Raw genomic sequence first — 18,594 nt, 5'->3', positions numbered from 1 at the left:
TTTCATACAGAAAAAAATACCAGTCCCAGATAGTTTTTCTGGCAAGTTATACTAAATATTTAAGCAAAAAATAATTTAAATCTTAAATTAATAATTACAAAATATAGATAAAGAAAGAATATTCCTGACAATTTATGACACTAGTAAAATTTTGATGAGGACAGTATAAGAAAGAAAGGAAAACTATAGGTCAATCTCACTCATTAACATATATGCAGAAATCATAAACAAAACATTAGTAACCTGTGTATGAAAACAATATATCATTACCAAGTTGGATTAATCCTTGTATGAAAGGTTGAGTTCTTATAAGAAAATAAATCAATGTAATTTTTCTTCCTTTTTTTTTTTTAAAGATTTATTTATTTATTTAATCCCCGCCCTCCCCCCCACCCCCGTTGTCTGTTCTCTGTGTCTATTTCCTGCGTCTTGTTTCTTTGTCCGCTTCTGTTGTCGTCAGCGGCACGGGAAGTGTGGGCAGCGCCATTCCTGGGCAGGCTGCACTTTCTTTTGCGTTGGGCGGCTCTCCTTATGGGGCACACTTCTTGCACGTGGGGCTCCCCTACGCCGGGGACACCCCTGCGTGGCACGGCACTCCTTGTGCGCATCAGCACTACGTGTGGGCCAGCTCCACACGGGTCAAGGAGGCCCGGGGTTTGAACCGCAGACCTCCCATGTGGTAGACGGACGCCCTAACCACTGGGCCAAGTCCGTTCCCCAGTGTAATTTTTCGTATTATCAGTTTTAAGGAGAAAAATGATGTGATCATCTCAATAGATAAAATCACTTCATAAAACTTGACATTCAGCATAAACACTCTAAGTAAGAAAATAAAAGAAAATATTCTAAATCTTAGGGCAAAGATTATAGATAATGCTGAAACATTGAAAATATTCCCTTTAAGTCAGGGGTTCTTGACAGGGGTCTGTGAGCTTGAATTTAAATTTTTAAAAAACCACATTATTCTTGTGGGGATGGGTGTGATATGATATATTTATTAAATAATACACAATACTGTCTGGACATAAGGGGTCTGTGGTTTTCACCTGTCTGGCAAAGGGGGTCTGTGGGACAAAAACGGTTAAGAATCCCTGCTTTAAGGGTAGAAAAAATACAAGGTGCCTTCCATAGCTACTTGTATTCCACATTGAATTAGAAATTCTAGACAGAATTGTAATGTAAGAAGAAGAAATAAAAAGAATGAAGATCAGAAAGCAATTACTCTATGTATACATAAAATCTTGCATTTTTCTGAATTCTTTTGTTCCAAGGGGACTACTTATCCATCTTCTCTAGAAACTTTCCAAAACTGCTGTCAGGTACACAGGAAAATTGAATTTTCTCACCAACAAAGTCACATTACCTTATGTCCATGCAGATAAGATGGAAATTCACAATTCTAACTCCACATTATGTAATCAAGTTTTAAACCCTCATTGGCCAAATCTGGTCCAACACCTTGAGAATTCCTGTTTCTTTTGAAAATCTGGGTATTGGTCCTGTTCTACTGCATCATTTTTATTCAGAGCTTACTATGGTAACTCTTCAATGTCCAAAAATAATGTTTTTTAAAAAGCTAATTTTTAAAAAACTGTACACTTAGCATCTTTGTATGGACCAGGTACTGTGCTAGATGCATCTCATGAGTTAACCAATTTAAATTACCTCAACAGAAGTTTAAATGAGGAAAGGAAGAATTATGTTTACACTTTCAAAAAATCACACTGGGTTCAATGTGAAGAATAAACTTGTAGAAACAAGAGAAAACAAAAAGGCTGGGAGACCAGTTTTTAAACTATTTGAGGAATCCAGTCTAGACAATTATGAAAATATATTTAGACTATGTTGATGTGAGTGAGGATGGATTCCAGAGAAATTTAGGTAATAGATTCACAGGACTTGATGAGGAAGGTAAAAAGGGGTGTGTTGATGACTCTCCACTATAAATTCTCTGATGATGAGCAAAGTATGCAGTCTTCCTGAAGACCTTTTTGCTTTTCTTGTAGTTTTAGATCTTTCTCCAGTATGAACTCTTATTTTGATTAAGGTGACTAATTTGGATGACGGTTTTCCTACTTTCATTACATTCATATAGTTCCCTTCCAGAATAAGTTCTCTGATATACACTAAAGGACTGATGATGGCTAAAGGCTTTACCACATGTGGTACATTCATAAAGTTTCTCTCCAGTAGGATTTCTGCAAAGACAAATAAGGAATGATTTTTGTCTTGAATGCCTTTCTATGTTTAATACATTCGTAAGGTCTTTGGCCAGTGTGAAGTCTCTGATGTTCATTACAGGGTGAGTTATCACCAAAAGCCTTCCTACAGTCAATATATTTATAGGGTTAGCCTCCAATATGAGCTCTCTAATATTGTATAATGTGTGAGATGTGGCTGAAGGCTTTATCACATTCTTCACACTCATGGTTTCTCTCCAGTGTGAATTTTCTGATGCTGAGCAGTGTGAGCCTTCTGAGTGAACACTTTCTTACAAACCTTACATTCATAGGGTTTCTCTCCAGTATGAATTCTCTGGGGAGTGGCAAGCTGTGGACTAATGCTGAAGGATTTCCCACATTCTCCACATTCAGAGAGTTTATTTCCCATTTGAATCCTCAAATGACTAGCAAAGCATATACTCTGCCTAAAAGCTTTACTGTATTACTTACTTTTAAAAAGCTTTTCTCCAGAATGCATTCTTTGATGTTGAGTGAGTGATGCATGATGGCTGAATGCTTTTCTATGAACATCAATTCATATGGTTTTTCTCTGATATGAATTCTCTGATGTACAGCAAGGGATGAGCCAAGGATTTGTAACATACATCACATTTGTAAGGTTTCTCTTTAGTATGAATTCCCCTATGTGGACTAAGTCCTTTGTGATTAATGAATACTTCCCACAATTGATGCAATAAAATGTATGCCTAATATCTCCACTTATAAAAAGAGATGTGTTCTTCATATGAAGGCTTTCCCACATTCAATACATTCACAGGGTTTCCTGCCAGTGGTCACAGGATGAACCACCTCTGAAGGCCTTTCCATATTCATTCTGTTTTTAGGGCTTTTCTCCAGTATGAATTCTCTGAAGAACAGTAAGGGATGAACACTGGGTAAAAGTTTTCTTACATTCAGTACATTTGAAAAGGTTTTTTTTTCCTCTTAGATTCTTGTATGTTTTATTAGCACTGAATTTTTTGGAAACTTTTCTCAAGTGAATCATGCTTATGAACTTTCTCTTCTGAATTGTCCAAATGGAAACACTTTCCATATTTGCTTTACATAAGATCTCTTTCCTTAGAGAGTATTTTGTTATGAATGATTGTCTCTCACTTTAATTGTGCCTCCTGACCTACCAGCTTCCCTTCAAACATGCCTTCAGAATCCCAGTTTTCTCTGAAAGTGGAACACTCAGTGTTAGTGTTTGAAATTCTGTCCATTACCACTTCATTATGTATGTCTTGCTTGGGAAATGATTCCAGTGTTTCACATATAGATTGCTGGCCTGAGAACAGGTCTCTTGTCTTCTCTCTTTTTACCTTCCAAGTCTCCTTCCCTTGTTCCAACTGGGATGCCACATCTGTCTCAGAAACACTACATCATCCTAACCTCAGGTCACTATGTTCTCCCACATCACGTTCTTACAGAAACTCTTCTGAAGGGGGAGTAAGTCTATGACCACATCCCTGACAGTCACCAAGTCCAGCTGCCTCTCAAACAGAACATCATAGTCCCAATTTCCCTCTAATATGAAGCATTCCAGGCAATAGCTTGTAAATCTCTCCATTATCTGGGATAACTTTTCTTCACAAAAGCCCTTGTTTAGAGGTAACTGCTTGGTCGTCTTCTGCACAGTCTTCATATCTGGGTACTTGCCTCTTGTCATCTTTCTCTTCACCATCCATGGCTCTTTCCCTTGTTCCAATAAGGAGATCATATCAGCTAGTGATATTAGGTTTCTGCAGCTCTCCAACATCACTTTTTTTTTTAGGTACCAGTACTGGGGATTGAACCTGGGACCACATATGTGGGAGCCCAGTGCTCAAGCACTGAGCCACATTGGCTCCCCCAACATCACATTTTGGTACAGATTCTTCTGAGCAGGTTTCAGCCATTCCCAGTCCTGTTGGAAGAAATCCATGGCCAAATCCCTGAATGTCTCCAAGCCCTGAGAGGTGGCTTGAAGTTTAATTCCTTCCCCTGCTGCCTCCTGCTTGCATATGCTTCCTTAGAGAAAGACAGTGTCCCTGGAAAGCAGAGCTCTGTTCTTAGGTCTCATATTCCTTGCTGGTCCTTGGCTGTGAGACCATTTCTTCAGCGTGGCTTTCCCCAGGTGGTTTGGGCAAAAGATGCTGGATGGCAGTAGGTGGGTCCCAGCCATCCCTGGGCTTTGTGTGGGCAGTGCCCTGGTTTGGGAGGGTCTCCTGCCCCCCAACAATAATGACTTTTTCATTTTCTAAATGTTTAAACATTTTTCAAATGTTTCTATTGTAAATAATCTTGTGGTAAAGGTATTTGTCTTCATTTCAGGTTATATCCTTGTGACACATTCTTAAACAGAGCCTGCCCCTAAGATCATAAGAATGTCCTAAGGACTGTTAATAAATCTTACCAAACTGCTTTCTAAATTGTGTCAAATTAATTAAGGTGCAACCATGAGATTATATTTCCACCTCACTGATTTCCCAAATTATTGAAATTTGTAGTTAAATGTGTCTTTGCTGCTTAGATAATAGGTATTTACATCCAAGTTTATTTGGTATTTCCTTGATTACTAATGAGGTAATGTTTCATATTTCTGATTCATTTATAATTTTTATATATTTTCTTCTCATCTCCTTTTCCCAGTTATCTATAGTAAATCAAATGTCTTCATGATTTAAAATGTTAGGTTTAGAATATAATAAGAATATTACCATTTTCCTATACTTTCTGTAAATTGTTTGGCAGTTTGATTTCTTGCTTTCTATCATAAATAATATTTCTTTATGATACTTTAGAAGTATAGTAAGAAAAATTGATTAATACTACATTTTAATCTGCAAATCTGGGTCTTTTAAAAATTATTATTTTGTTTCAGAGGAACTGAGAACCACTAGAATATCACAAAGCAAAAAACATAAACAGAACACAGAACAAAAAAGAATAAAGTAGTTTTAGAGTTTGGAAAAGTCACAAGTAGTTTGGGAGTCTCAATTAAAAATCTAGATAATATAGGTTTATTAATTCATTTATTCTTTGAAAAAATATTTAGAAAGTTCCCATCATATGCCCAGGAACACACATGTAGTAGACACTGAAGAAGGGTGAATATCCAAAGAGGAAAACTCCACTAAATGTTCACATATTACCTTTACAAGAAGAGGGAGAATGAAAGAGAGAAGAGGCAGAAAAGGGACCATAGTCCCAGCCATTGCTTCATTCTCCATGGTCTTTGGACCAAGAGAGTCTAAACTCGGCAGAAGGAGAGAAAAAGAAAAGCAACGCTGAATTATTCCTTTACAGAAGCAGCATAGCTTTGGTTTTTTGTTTGGTTTTTTTTTTTGAGTTTTGAGTATTTATTACCTTTGTTTTCAATATAATTTCATTATAATAAAATTTATTGAAATCTATCACTCATACATGGACATGCATAAACAGTAAGTATGTAGTAATAGTTGTGAGCTTACCAAACAAACATACATAACATCATACAGGACTCTCATACCTCATCCTACAAATAATATCTTGCATTGCTGTTAAACATTTTTAAATATAATTAAGGAGCATCCTCAAAATATTACTACTAACCAAAGTAGTTTCCCCATTACCCTATTATTATTATTTTTATATCATTTATACATGAACATACATTAACAATAAATATATAGTGAAAGTTGTGATCTTACAAAGCAAATACTCATAATGTCTATCAGGGGTCCCATACATCAACCCTCCACCAACAACTTGCATTGTTGTGAGACATTTGTTACAAATTATGAAAGAATATTATAAAAATCTTACTACTAATTATAGTCCTTATATTACATTTGGTGTATTTTTCCCACAACCCACCCTATTACTTTTTTTAAAATATATTTTTATATTTTAAAATATAAACTTTTACAATAGAAGTTGTAAAATTAGAGAACAATCATACATATGTGCAGAATTCCCATACAATACCCCTATATCAACACACCACACCATGGTGGAACATTTGTTACAGATTATGAGATAATATCATCTGATTATTACCAGGTCCATATCGAACATTTGGCTCACATTTTCCATACTCCCCCATTATCAACATAGTATATTTCTGGCATAGATGCAAGAATCTTACATTATTACTGTTAACCACAGTCCATAGGTCACTCCAGTTATATTTTTCCCATGCTTCTCCACATTCCCAACACCCTGCAATAGTGATGTACATTTGCTCTAGCTCACAGAGGACACTCTTGCATCAGTACCATCAACCACAATTCTCATCCACCTCTGGGTTTACTGTGCTTTTCAGTCCCTAGATTATTTTCTAGCATTCTGTCAGTTAGCATTTACATGCCTAGACTACCATTTTCAGCCACATTCCCACTTATAAACCAGCTGTTACTCTAATGTGTTATCATTAACTCTGTCCATTTCCATACTTATGCTGTAAAGCGAATTAAAACTTCTACATACATTAAACATCAGTAGTCCATCTCAGTCCCCATCTTTACTCCTTTAAGAATCCACCACCTACCATCAGGGCTTGAAGATATTTTGCTACATTCTCTTCTAGAAACTTTATGATTCTTGCTTTTTATATTTAGGTTTTTGAATCATTTTGAGTTAACTTTTGTATAAGATGTGAGATAGGGATCCTCTTTTCTTCTTTTGGTTGTGGATATCCAGTTCTCTCAGTACCATTTGTTGAATGGACTATTCTGCCTGACCTGGGTGGGTTTGACAAGCTAGTAAAAAATCACTTGACCATATATGTGAGGGTCTGTTTCTGAACCATGAATTCAGTTCTATTTGTTTATATGCCACTACCATGCTGTTTTACCACTGTGGCTAGGTAATAAGATTTAAAGTCTGGAAGTGAGATTCCTCTAACTTTGCTTTTCCTTTTTAAGATATTTCTGGCTCTTCAGGACCCCTTACCCTTCCAAATAAGTTTGACAATCGTATTTTCCATCTCTTTTAAAAATGCTGGTGGAATTTTTATCAGGATTGCATTGAATCTGTATGTCAATTTGAGTAGAATTGACATCTTAATGATAATTGGCCTTCCAATCCATGAGCATGGAATGTTCTTCCAATTATTTAGTCCATTTTTGGATTTCTTTTAACAATGAGTTGTAGTTTTCTGAATAAAAGTGCTTTACATTGTTGGCTAAGTTTATTCTTGAATATTTGGGTTTTATTTGTCATATTTTATTTTTACTACTCTACTGACACTTTCCACACCTGTGTGGAATAATCCAAGTTGTGGAGACCTAGATCTTAGTTACCCAGAGAGACTGATGAAGCTTCATCCCCTTTTCCCCTGCCTGAGCTGGGATTGAGATGAAGATGTTGGCAGCAATCCTTGCAGTGCAAGTCCAAGATGACCACAGTTCCCCAGGTTGAGTTCCAATTATTTAGTCTGTAATGGCCAAATGTACCTGCAGTTACCAGGAGAGGCTGGTAAAGGGTGAAGGGTCCACCAGCATCTCCCTGCTACAGGTGAGGCTGAAGCCTAGGCTAGGACTGCAGGCCAATCTGGGTCAAAGAAACTGTAATTTTCAATCAGCCCAGCTTCCTCTCATGGTGGGGGTGGAGTCAAAATGGCGGCTACCAGACTCTTTCCAACTTGGACATGTTCAAACTTTGGCTGTTCTTAGGATTATACTTTAGTCAGCAGAGTTTACTAATCAGTAACTGAAGTAGGTGGTCAACCGTCTCTTCCTCGCCTGTTTTTGGGAAATGGAGGGCAGCACAGCTTTTTAAAATATTTCACTAGCATGGAAATATGAGATAAGTGTTCACAACTCTGTGCTTGACTTTTTATTGTTTTATTTTTTATTTTTAAAGAAGCTTTAGATTACATAAATGATGTATTAAAAAAATAGGGGGATTTCCATATACCCCACTCTCACTCCTCCCACACTTGACCATATTAACAACATCTTTCATTAGTGTGGTACATTTGAAGCATTGCTACTAACCATGGACTGTAGTTTACATTATGGTATACATTTTGCCCCATTCAATTTCATAGGTTTTGACAAACTGTACAATGGCTTGTATCTGGCATTGCAATGCCATGCAGGACAATTCCAATGTCCCCAAAATACCTCCATGTTACAGCTATTCTTCCCTCTCTCTTCCCTCAGAAACTCTGGTGGCCACTGCCTTTATATCAATGACGAGAGTTCTCCCACTGTTAGAATAATAATAAAGCCTACTTTAGTCCATATTTGCATTTTTCTCTCTTATGTTTGTTCATTCCTCAATCTCCTCCAATTTTGGGATGGTGATGCCCACTGTTTCCAACTGAGAGGGGACTTAGATTCCACGGAGCAGATGGATGGAACTGTCTTGCTTGTAGTTGTGGATACTCTCTGTTTTTTGGGATGGGTGTTGTCCTTCATTATTCTTTTGTTAGTTTTCCTGGGCAAGTCTGATGAATTGGACAGTAGGTATTGCAACTCTGTTGAGATTCAGGGCTCACCTGGCATATAAAAAGAGCAAAGACTTAAGTCTCTGGGACATTTATTTAACAAGCATATTGCTAATTATAGGTTCAAATAGAAGGGGCAGAAGAGCCATATGTAGGGAAATAATAAATGAGTCTAACTCTGTTACATTGAGGAAAATGTTTTCCAAAGTAAGGCCCACTGGCAGCGTGCTGAATTCCTCATATTGTCTGCCCTGCCTATAGTGTCTAGATGTCTCTAGAGTCCTCTGGAGCCCCACTGTTTGAGATCCTGCTGAGATGTGCATAAGGGTAACCTCTGGAATGACCACCCAATTCACTTTGAAATCTCTTAGTTATGAAGATTCATTTGTAGGGGAGAGGATGTAGCTCAAATGGTTGAGTACCTGCTTCTCACATATGAGGTCCCAGGTGAGATCCTCTGTACCTCCTAAAAACAAAAAACAAAAAACAAACAACAAAAAACAAACAAGCAAACAAATGAAAAAACCAACTCAAGGGAGCTAGTGCAGCCAGTGGTTGAGCATCAGCTTCCCACATACAAGGTCGGCGTTCAATCCCTGGTCCCGGTACCTCAAACAAACATAACAAACAAACAAACAACCTCATTTGTAAATGTGCTTGACTTTTTAGCAAGGTACAGCGATTCTTATCAGCTGAAGTGTCAATTAATATCCGTTTGATTGGGCTATAGTAGCAGTCATTTTTTTTGTGGGTGGTATGAAATGTGTATGTGTGTGTTTGGGGTTGTAGAATAGAGAAGTTCCACAATTTTTTCTCTCTTGAAGCCAATGTGCCCATGATTTTAAAAATAAATAATTTTTCTCTTAACTAACAAGCTGCAAATTATCCCACTGATTTATCAAAGGTGTGATTTTGTGTACTTTGGAGAGAGATCAAAGGAAAATCAGGGAAATCCTATCCACAACTTTGTGTGGTAGCTTCCCCTCAGTTTCTGTCTCTGTTCCTTCCTATTAGAATTGTGCCTTCCACAACCTCTACATTTACTAAGTACTTGGGGTTTCCTTAAACACTAGACCAGGAATTCATTTCCAATTCTATTTCCCATGTTGATTTAGGGTCAGCAACATTGTCCAACTGAGCTCATAGAACTAGTTAATCACCAAACAATATATAGTACAAATAATGTAAAATTAGCAATATAAGTTTCCTGAAATTTAAAATTTAAGATTATAAGCTTCTCTTGCATTATCAGATTTCCTTATAGAAAATTAAATTTCTCCTCAAGTTCTTATTCTGCCACTAAGGTTGCTTTTTTTTTTTTAAGATTTATTTTATTTCTCCATTGCTTCCCCAATTGTTTACACTTGCTGTCTGCTCTCTATGTCCATTTGCTGTGCGCTCTCCGTGTCTGTTTGTCTTCTCTTTAGAAGGCACCAGGAACCAAACCTGGGACCTCTCATGTGGGAGAGGCACTCAATTGCTGGAGCCACCTCTGCTCCCTGCTTTTTGTCTTTCTCATTGTGTTTCCTCTTTGTGTCATTTGTTGCATCATCCTATTGTGTCATCTCACCCTGTCAGCCCACTGTCTTGCTCATCTTTTCCTGGAGGCACCAGGAACTGAACCCGGAACATCTCATGTGGTAGGTGGGAGCTCAATTGCTTGAGCCACTTCCACTTTCCTGAAGTTGCTTCTTAAGAAGCAGTTAACCAATCTTAAATCTCTCATCTATGAATACAAACAGAAAAAACTCACCGCATTCCAGGTAAAAATCAAAGAAAAGAGACATACACCTACACACATATTGGTAAAATATTTAAAATATTATGATACAGAAAAAAATCACTTAATAGGAAAAATAGGTCATTTATAAAGTAACTAAAGTCAGGGTGATCTTAAATTTTTTTCCTGAAATATTAAATGCCAGAGGACAATGAGTGTTATGGGTTGAATTGTGTCCCTAGAAAACAATGGTGAAGTCTTCATCCCTAGTACCTCAGAATATAAATTTATTTGGAAATAGAACTGCTAGAGATGGAATTAGGCAAGTTAAAATGCATTCATACTGGAGTAATATGGACCCTGAATCCAATATGACTGATATTCTTATAAAAAGGAAAAAGACACAGACACAGAAAGAGAAATGGCCATGTGAGGACAGTGGCAGATGCATCTGTAAGCCAAAAGACTGCAGAGGGCATGGCTCTGCCAACACCTTGATTTCTGACTTCTAGTCTTCAGAAATGTAGAGACAACAAATTTCTGTATTGTTTTTTCTTTTCTTTCTTTTTTTTTTTAAGATTTATTTATTTCTCTCCCCTTTCCCCCGACCCCCCCCCCCCGAGTTGTCTGCTCTCTGTGTCCATTTGCTGTGTGTTCTTCTGTGTCCGCTTGCATTCCCAATGGCACCAGGAATCTGTGTCTCTTTTTGTTGCATCACCTTGCTGCGTCAGCTCTCTGTGTGTGCAGCACCACTCCTGGGCAGGCTGCTCTTCTTTTGCGCAGGGCGGCACTCCTTGCAGGGTGCAGTCCTTGCGCATGGGGCTCCCCTAGGTGAGGCCTGCATGGCATGGCACTCCTTGCGTGTGGCAGCATTGCACGTGGGTCAGTTCACCACATGGACCAGGGTTTGAACCCTGGACCTCCTATATGGTAGGTGGATGCTCTTTATCAGTTCAGCCACATCTGCTTCCCTCTTTTTTTTTTTTTTTTTAAGCCATTCACTTTGGTATTTTCTAATGCAGTCCTAAGAAACGAATACAATTAGCAAGGTCTATAGAGTCATGAGAAAAGATTGTGATTTCCAAATTTCATACCAGTTGGGTTTTTAATTTGGGTCCGGGTGGAGGTCAGGTGAGACCCAATGAATAACGGAGGCTACAATACATGAAAAAAAGAATTTGTTACTCATAAGTCCCAGAGAGAGCAGGGTGCCTCGTAGGGGTTGAAGGGAAATGTCATCAGCTCTGGTGGTTCCACCAGTGGAGGGGGGGAGCACACAGCAGAGCAAGAGGGACCCGCAGGCTTGTGCCCTTAATCTAGAGATGGAGGTTAGTAGATTACCCATGGTGGGGAGTCAAGGATTGTTTAGTTTAAAGCAAATGCACAGTGGAAAAGGGAAGGGATTGGGGGTCCAAGAGCAGTGGGCATGGGTAGCTTATCATTTGGACCAGCTGTGGGTTTTGGGTGAAGTGTGTGGGTGGTAGGAATGGTGGCCACAAATGTGGGTTTGGCCTCTGGAGGAATTTATGCCCAGGGCTGGAAAACTGCCTAGGAACTACGCCAAAGGTCAGTATTGAGGCCATTGCTTTAGCCAAAGAAAGGTAGATGCCAAGGCAGCACATAGAATTTTTTTTGAGAGTAATGAAAATACTTGACTAAGCTGTCTTTTATATATGAAAGTAAAACATTTTCTGTCATGCATTAACATGGAGTTCTGACATCCAATGCAATGCAATTCTGATTCTAACTATCCAAAGTTAGGTCAAATTCACAGTAAGTGTACAGTCCCCATAAGATGGCCCTCATTTCAGAAATGAGCTGCCAATTCAGGGGTTTCCAGGTCACCTGTACTTTTGACCAACTGGCTTACAAAGTAGGGAGTTCCCACCACCATTCCAGGCTCAATAATTTACTAGGACAACACACAGAACTCAGAAAAGCACTGTACTTACAATTATAGTTTCATTATAGCAAAAAAGAATATGAATAATGAACTATGGCAGTTTGAGATTGCTTTTGTGAATTCCAAAAAAGAGAAAGAATATATTTGTAAACCAGTCTGTTTACCTCTGGGTGTGGTGCCCTTTGATTGTATTAGATTCAGTGAGGGTCTTCTGATAAAGTTTATTTGATAAAATCAATTTAAGGCTTCTGATTGGGCTATGTCAGTAAGGTGTAGCTTGGGTTGAGTCTCTGACCCCTTTTGCCTATGTAAATGAACACTCACTCAAGAAGATACATGGAAGAAGAGATAACTTGGTCATTTTGGTCCTTCCATGTGACAGAAAGGAGACAGCTCAAACAGCTAAAGCCCGGAGAAGAGAGATGAACCATTTGCCTGATAGATTGCAGCCGAAGAGAACAGAGTAGCTGAGCAGGTGAGAAAGCCCAAGAGACCAGACAGAGATCGCCTGCCATCTTGCTTCAGCATGTGGCAACTGACTTTGGTGAGAAAGGAGCCTTGAGTTGGACTTTTTTTAGTGCCTCGTATCTGTAAGATTTTACCTCAAATAAATACCCTTTATGAAAGCCAACAGATTTCTGGTATTTTGTATCAGCACCCCTTTGGCTAACTAATACAGGAGCCAAAAGAAAAAACACACAGGAGAGGGTCCACAAATATGAAGCTCCAGTGTACTCTCCTGGTGGAGTCAGGACATGTCATCCTTCTGGCACAAGTTGTGTATTACAAAATAGGGAAGCTCACATAGTCTTCCATGTCCAGAGTTTTTGTTGGGGTTTCATACATAGACATGATTGATTAAATAAATGCCATGTGGTTGAACTGAATTTCCAGGTCCTTCCCTTCCCCCGAGGTCAAACCGGTACTATCTGGCTTAAAGCCTCCACCTCTCTAATGACATGGTTTGTCTCTCTGGTGTGGCAACCCTCAATATAAGACTATGGGCATTGTCAATCCCACCCCTGAGTCATCTTGTAGCATAAACTATCTTGTGTGTTCTGGGGGCTCACCATGAATAACAAAGACATGCTTATCACTCAGAAAGTTCCAAAGATATACAGGAGCTGGTACTGAGGCCAGACCTCTTTTTGGAGGCCAAATTCCTTACTATATATATTAACATATTTTTCTTGATAAATATATGTTATTTCTTGAACTATGAAACAAAATTAAGAGCTCAAGAATGGGAAAGTACAAAACCAGTGAAAACAAAGCTAAAAGTAAGAAATTGTGGTAAATCTGGTTATATAACTAACCTTGAAAGAGGCAATATGTGATATAATTATAAAACAATAGCTATAATCTAGACCTTCAGTCTCAGACTCTATTAACCAAACAGAATGTAGATGAACACTGAAACCTGCCAAAACAACATTAGATAGAAACAGTTGTGGTAAATCTTACATTATTAATTTCTCTTGAAAAAGGAGTTATGTGGTATAAGTATAATAGCACAATAATAATCTAGAACTCAAATCTCAGATATTGTAATGAAAAATAGGTAGGAGGAGAATGTGAGGTTAAAATGTGCTATGCATATTGTCTCAAACAATGGTGGGCCAAAGGAAAGAGGAGTAGTATTTTATAATTTACTTTGTTTAGGATTGCTGGTGCTTTGTCACAATACAAAGAAAACCAATTTTAGGCTGGTTTTATTCTTGTTTTAAAATTATCTATACTATCTGAATTTCCTGCACCCATTTAGACTGCTTCTATGGACCCCCCTCCCTATGCAATTAATCTCAAATATATCTTTTACTATTTGACTTTAATAGTTAGAAATCAATAAAAAGTTAAATAAGGCCTTTAAAGGTGAAAAAATAATAGTTTAAAAGAACTTTTAAAACATTGGAAAATTTAAAGTAAAGGGCAAAAGGGGAAAACTTCCAGTAAATGGCTATGGAGTGAGGTAATTATATGAATCAGACCACAGATAATGATTATAATAACTAGATGAAATATTTTTAGTTGCAATGAATTAAAGGTCCTGGAAAGTATCTGACATAGAATCTATAGCAAAATTTTCTTTTGAAAAACTGTGATCAGAATGGGTAAGAATTGCAGGTTTGTGGCTTGACCTAAGAGGCGCTTGGCCTGAGGTTCTTCCCTCAATGCTACAGAGTTAGAAAACTATAAATGAAAACCACAGTTTTACCAATTCAAGGTGCCAGATTAGACTTCAGGGCTGAGAAAGCAGCTGGAAATTTAAAAGGAAAATTCTGACAGCAGAACAAAAACAGAAAGAGTAAGAGCCCAAATATAAATAACTATGTCCAAATCCCTAGTTGACAGATAAACTACTCATCTGTGGAGGAGCAAAAAACCAGAAAAAGACTTGAAAGATAGTGCTTTGAAAGGTAAGAATTGGCAGTGTCTGTGAAAGGGCTGCTGATGCAAAGTACCAGAAATCTGTTGGCTTTTATAAAAGGTATTTATTTAGGATAAAATCTTACAGTCCTAAGGGTGTGGAAAGTCCAGCTCAAGGTACCATTTCTCACCAAAGTCAGCTGCTACATGTTGAAACAAGATGGCAGGCGATCTCTGCAGGCTTTCAACCTTCCCCTCTGGGCTTCCTCTCTTGGCTCTGCTACTCTGCTTTTTCCCAAGTTGAGTTGCAGGCTGGCGTCGGGCCCATTTCTTATGGCTTCCTATTTCAGTCTCAGCTGTTCCACACTCTTCACAAGGTCAAATGTAAACTAGCAGGCAAAATGGCTCATCCTGGGGCCTCAGCTGTTTGAGCTTTCTCCTTTCTGTCACATGACAGGATTAATAACCACAGAGCTCTGTCTTCCTGTGAGTCTTCTTGTGTCTGTTTATGTGTCCATTTATATCAGAACCAGCAAGAGGGTGGGGACTCAACCTGTCACGCCCACTGACTAAGTCAAATCAAAAAGCCATAAACTTAACAGGTGACCTAATCAAAGACATCTCAGCTGAGTTTAATGCAATCAAAGGGTATCACACTCAGAGGAATAGACTAGTTTACAAACATAATCTTCCTTTTTTTGGGATTTATAAATAATCTGAAACTGCCACAGAGAGTATGCCTTTATTTTTTATTCTTACTGAATAAATCCTACAATTTTATGTATCTTGGAATCTGAAAATTTAGGGCATGAAGTGTCTGAAGACAGAGCTCGAAGATGCAAAGTATTTTGAAATTAAGGAGAATCTCTAGAAGCAAGGAAACTATAGGATGAATATCCAAATATGAATATAATGTCTTGTCCAACCTCTTGTATGACTGTCAAATTATACAGGCACAGGACATATCCTAGAGGCCAGGCTAATAAAGCAGTATCCAAAAGCTATAAGCTACATCAGAAGCTGCATAACATAGGGAAGACAAAGATTGGAATTTGAATAGAAGTATGTTAACCATCCAATAGAACAAAAAGATAACAATCCTCAAAAAAATACAACAGAATTCTGAGTCACTACAATATATTCTGTCATATCCAGTTTTCAACCAAAAATTACTAGGCATGCAAAGAAACAGGAAAGTGTGACCCATGCTCAGGAAAAATGAGAGTCAATAGAAACTGACTTAACAGAGCAAGAGTTCAAAAAGAGTATTTTGTATTCTTCTTGATAAAATTTTTTTGGTGATTCTGGTCCTTTCCTATTCCATATTGATTTTAGAATCTGCTTATCCATTTCTGCAAAATAGTCTGTTGGGACTTTGATAGGAATTGGTTGAATCTATCGATGATTTCGGGGATAATTGACACCTTAATAATATTGAGTTTTCAAATCCATGAACATGGAATGTTTCTCCTTTAATCTAAAACTTTAATTTCTTTCAAGAATGCTTTATAGTTTTTGGTGTAAAAGTCTTCCTCTTCTTTTGTTAAGTTTATGTCTATTTTATTCTTGTTGATGCTATTGCAAATGAAATTGTTTTTTAAATTTCATTTTCACATTGGTTATTGGAAGTACATAGAAATACAATTGATTTTTGTAAATTGATCTTGTGTAGTGACTTTGCTGAACTTTAGTAGTTCTAATAGTTTTTTTGAGTGTGGATTCTTTAGAATTTTCTACATACAGGATCAATTTATTTATGCTAATAAAGAAAGTTTTACTTCTTTCTTCCTGATCTGGATGCCTTTTATTTTATTTTTCTCATCTGTTTCTTGTCTATTTCAGTTTAATGCTGAGTAGAAGTGGTGAGAATAGATATCTTTGCCTTGTTCCTGATCTCAGGGGGAACAAGTATTCAGTCTCTTACCATTAAGGGTGCTATTACACATAGATTTTAAAGCAATGTCCTTTATCAAATCAAGGAATTTCATTTCTATTTCTTGTTTGTTGAAGTACATTAAAGTGTAATCATGAATGGGTATTGGATTTTGTCAAGTGCTTTTTCTATGTCTATCGAGATGTTCATGTGCTTTTTGGCATTTATTCTCTTAATATGGCATATTGTATTAATTATTCTCTCCCTTGCACTTTCTTCCTTTGCTCCTTTCCTCCTTTCCTCTTTTCCTTTTTCTTAGAGTGTTTTCTAGGTCCTCCAATAATGTTAAACAGTGATAGTGACAGGGGTCATCCTTGTCTTAATGATGGTATTATAGGGGATATGCTTAGTCTAGGTAAAATTTTGCTGTGGGTTCATCAAGCTAAGAAAGGCCCCTTTTATTTCTAGAAGTCTATGAATTTTTAATAATAAATACTACTTACCTTTACCAAAGAACTTTTTTGCATCATTTACCATAATCATTTTTCTATTTCGATATATTAATATGGTGAATTAAATTGATATTTTTCTGATATTAAACCATTCTTATATTCTTGAGATGAACTCTAAACAATGAAATTTTAAAAATATATTATTAGATTAAATTACTTTAGAAGTAATTTTATGTTTCACATTCATAAATAAAGTTTATAATACTATCTTGTTTTACAGTTATTAAGTGGGTTTAGAATCTCGATCACACTAGCCTCATAATAAAAAAGCAGATTTGTACAACTCCATCTGTTAAATATTCTTGGTCTGTAGCTTTGTGGAAGGAGAAATGTCTGACCACCATTTAAAATTCTTTAATGTTCATTTATTTATTAATATTTTTATTATTTTATCAATTTGGCATTTTATATCTTCTGGATGTATCCATGTAATCCAGGTTAAAGTGAGCAAATGATCAATTGGCAATGTGCCAAGTGGGTTTCTGCACTCTGAGGTATATTTTTGATTGACTGGGATTCCATCGTTTGGTAATAACTACTGTGAAATATAATTCAATATAAGCATTGATTTTTTTCACTTGCTTTATTATCACAGGAATGTCAGAATCCATACCACAAAAGAAACAGTGTTTTAGTGTGGTAACATTAGATGTCACAGAAAACTTCAGCTAAGGAATCTAAGAGTAAATCAGAAAAGAAGACAAATCGTGAAGTGTCTAGATTCTAATTAAAAGTGAAAAACTAAAAGGCACAGTATGATTATGGAGGAGACAGAAAAGGGACCCCAATATTAAAATAGAGACTGGAAAGAATGGAACCTGGAGGAGGTGAAGGCATCTGGTGTAGTCAACCTGAGGGCAAGGGCTGTGCCTATTTGTTCATCGTTTTATCCCCATCACTGAGCACAGTGCCTGGTACACGGATGTTAAATTACGCTGAATTATTGGATAAATTGAAGGACTACTGAGGGAGACAGAGCTGAATCAGAGAAGTAGTACTTTACTAACGACCTCCTGTTTTCCTGTAAAGAGGGCAAAATATTCACAGAGAGGCGTTAAGTTCATAGTACAAAATATTTCTCAGCAAACTTTTAAGGAAATGAGGTTGAGCTTTACTATTTTGAGATGTTCTTGAGATCGTAGAAAGAGAGGCAGCAGGGTTTCCATTAGACTTTCACCTGCCTGCACCTCCTTCGGCTGGACTGCTGCAGCAAGAAGACAGGGCAGTCAAGTGCGCCGTCAGGCGGCCCTGGGCGAGCCAGGAGCAACTCGCGGACGCCGCCACAGGACGCGCACGCGCTGGGCATGCGCCCTGTCCTCTCGCGCCAGGTGGTCAAAGGTGAACCCGCGGCCTCGGTGAGCGGTTCTTTCTCTGGGCAGTGGAGGCGGCTGAGGAGGCTCACGCGGTGGCACAACTTCAGCCCTCAGAACTGGAGATTGCGCCCTCTCCAGTGACCTGGGGAGACAAGTCCGGAGATAGTAGTCCCTGTGACTTGACTATCCTTCGTTTCGACGATGGTTTTGATGTGGACCCGAGGCCTGAGGACCCCGTAGGAGGCGCTTCTAGGTGTGGTCGCCAACTT

At 37.9% G+C, this 18,594-nt stretch overlaps 1 pseudogene; it reads right to left on the bottom strand.

Annotated features, from left to right (window-relative positions):
* Positions 1 to 1,840: 1,840 nt before the first annotated feature.
* On the bottom strand, positions 1,841 to 18,318 carry LOC101433197 (zinc finger protein 28 homolog; annotated as a pseudogene).
* Positions 18,319 to 18,594: the final 276 nt, after the last annotated feature.

This window comes from Dasypus novemcinctus, chromosome 2 (genome assembly GCF_030445035.2).
Source record: "Dasypus novemcinctus isolate mDasNov1 chromosome 2, mDasNov1.1.hap2, whole genome shotgun sequence".
NCBI classification, from domain to species: domain Eukaryota; kingdom Metazoa; phylum Chordata; class Mammalia; order Cingulata; family Dasypodidae; genus Dasypus; species Dasypus novemcinctus.
This window is presented reverse-complemented; position numbering and strand designations above follow the sequence as displayed.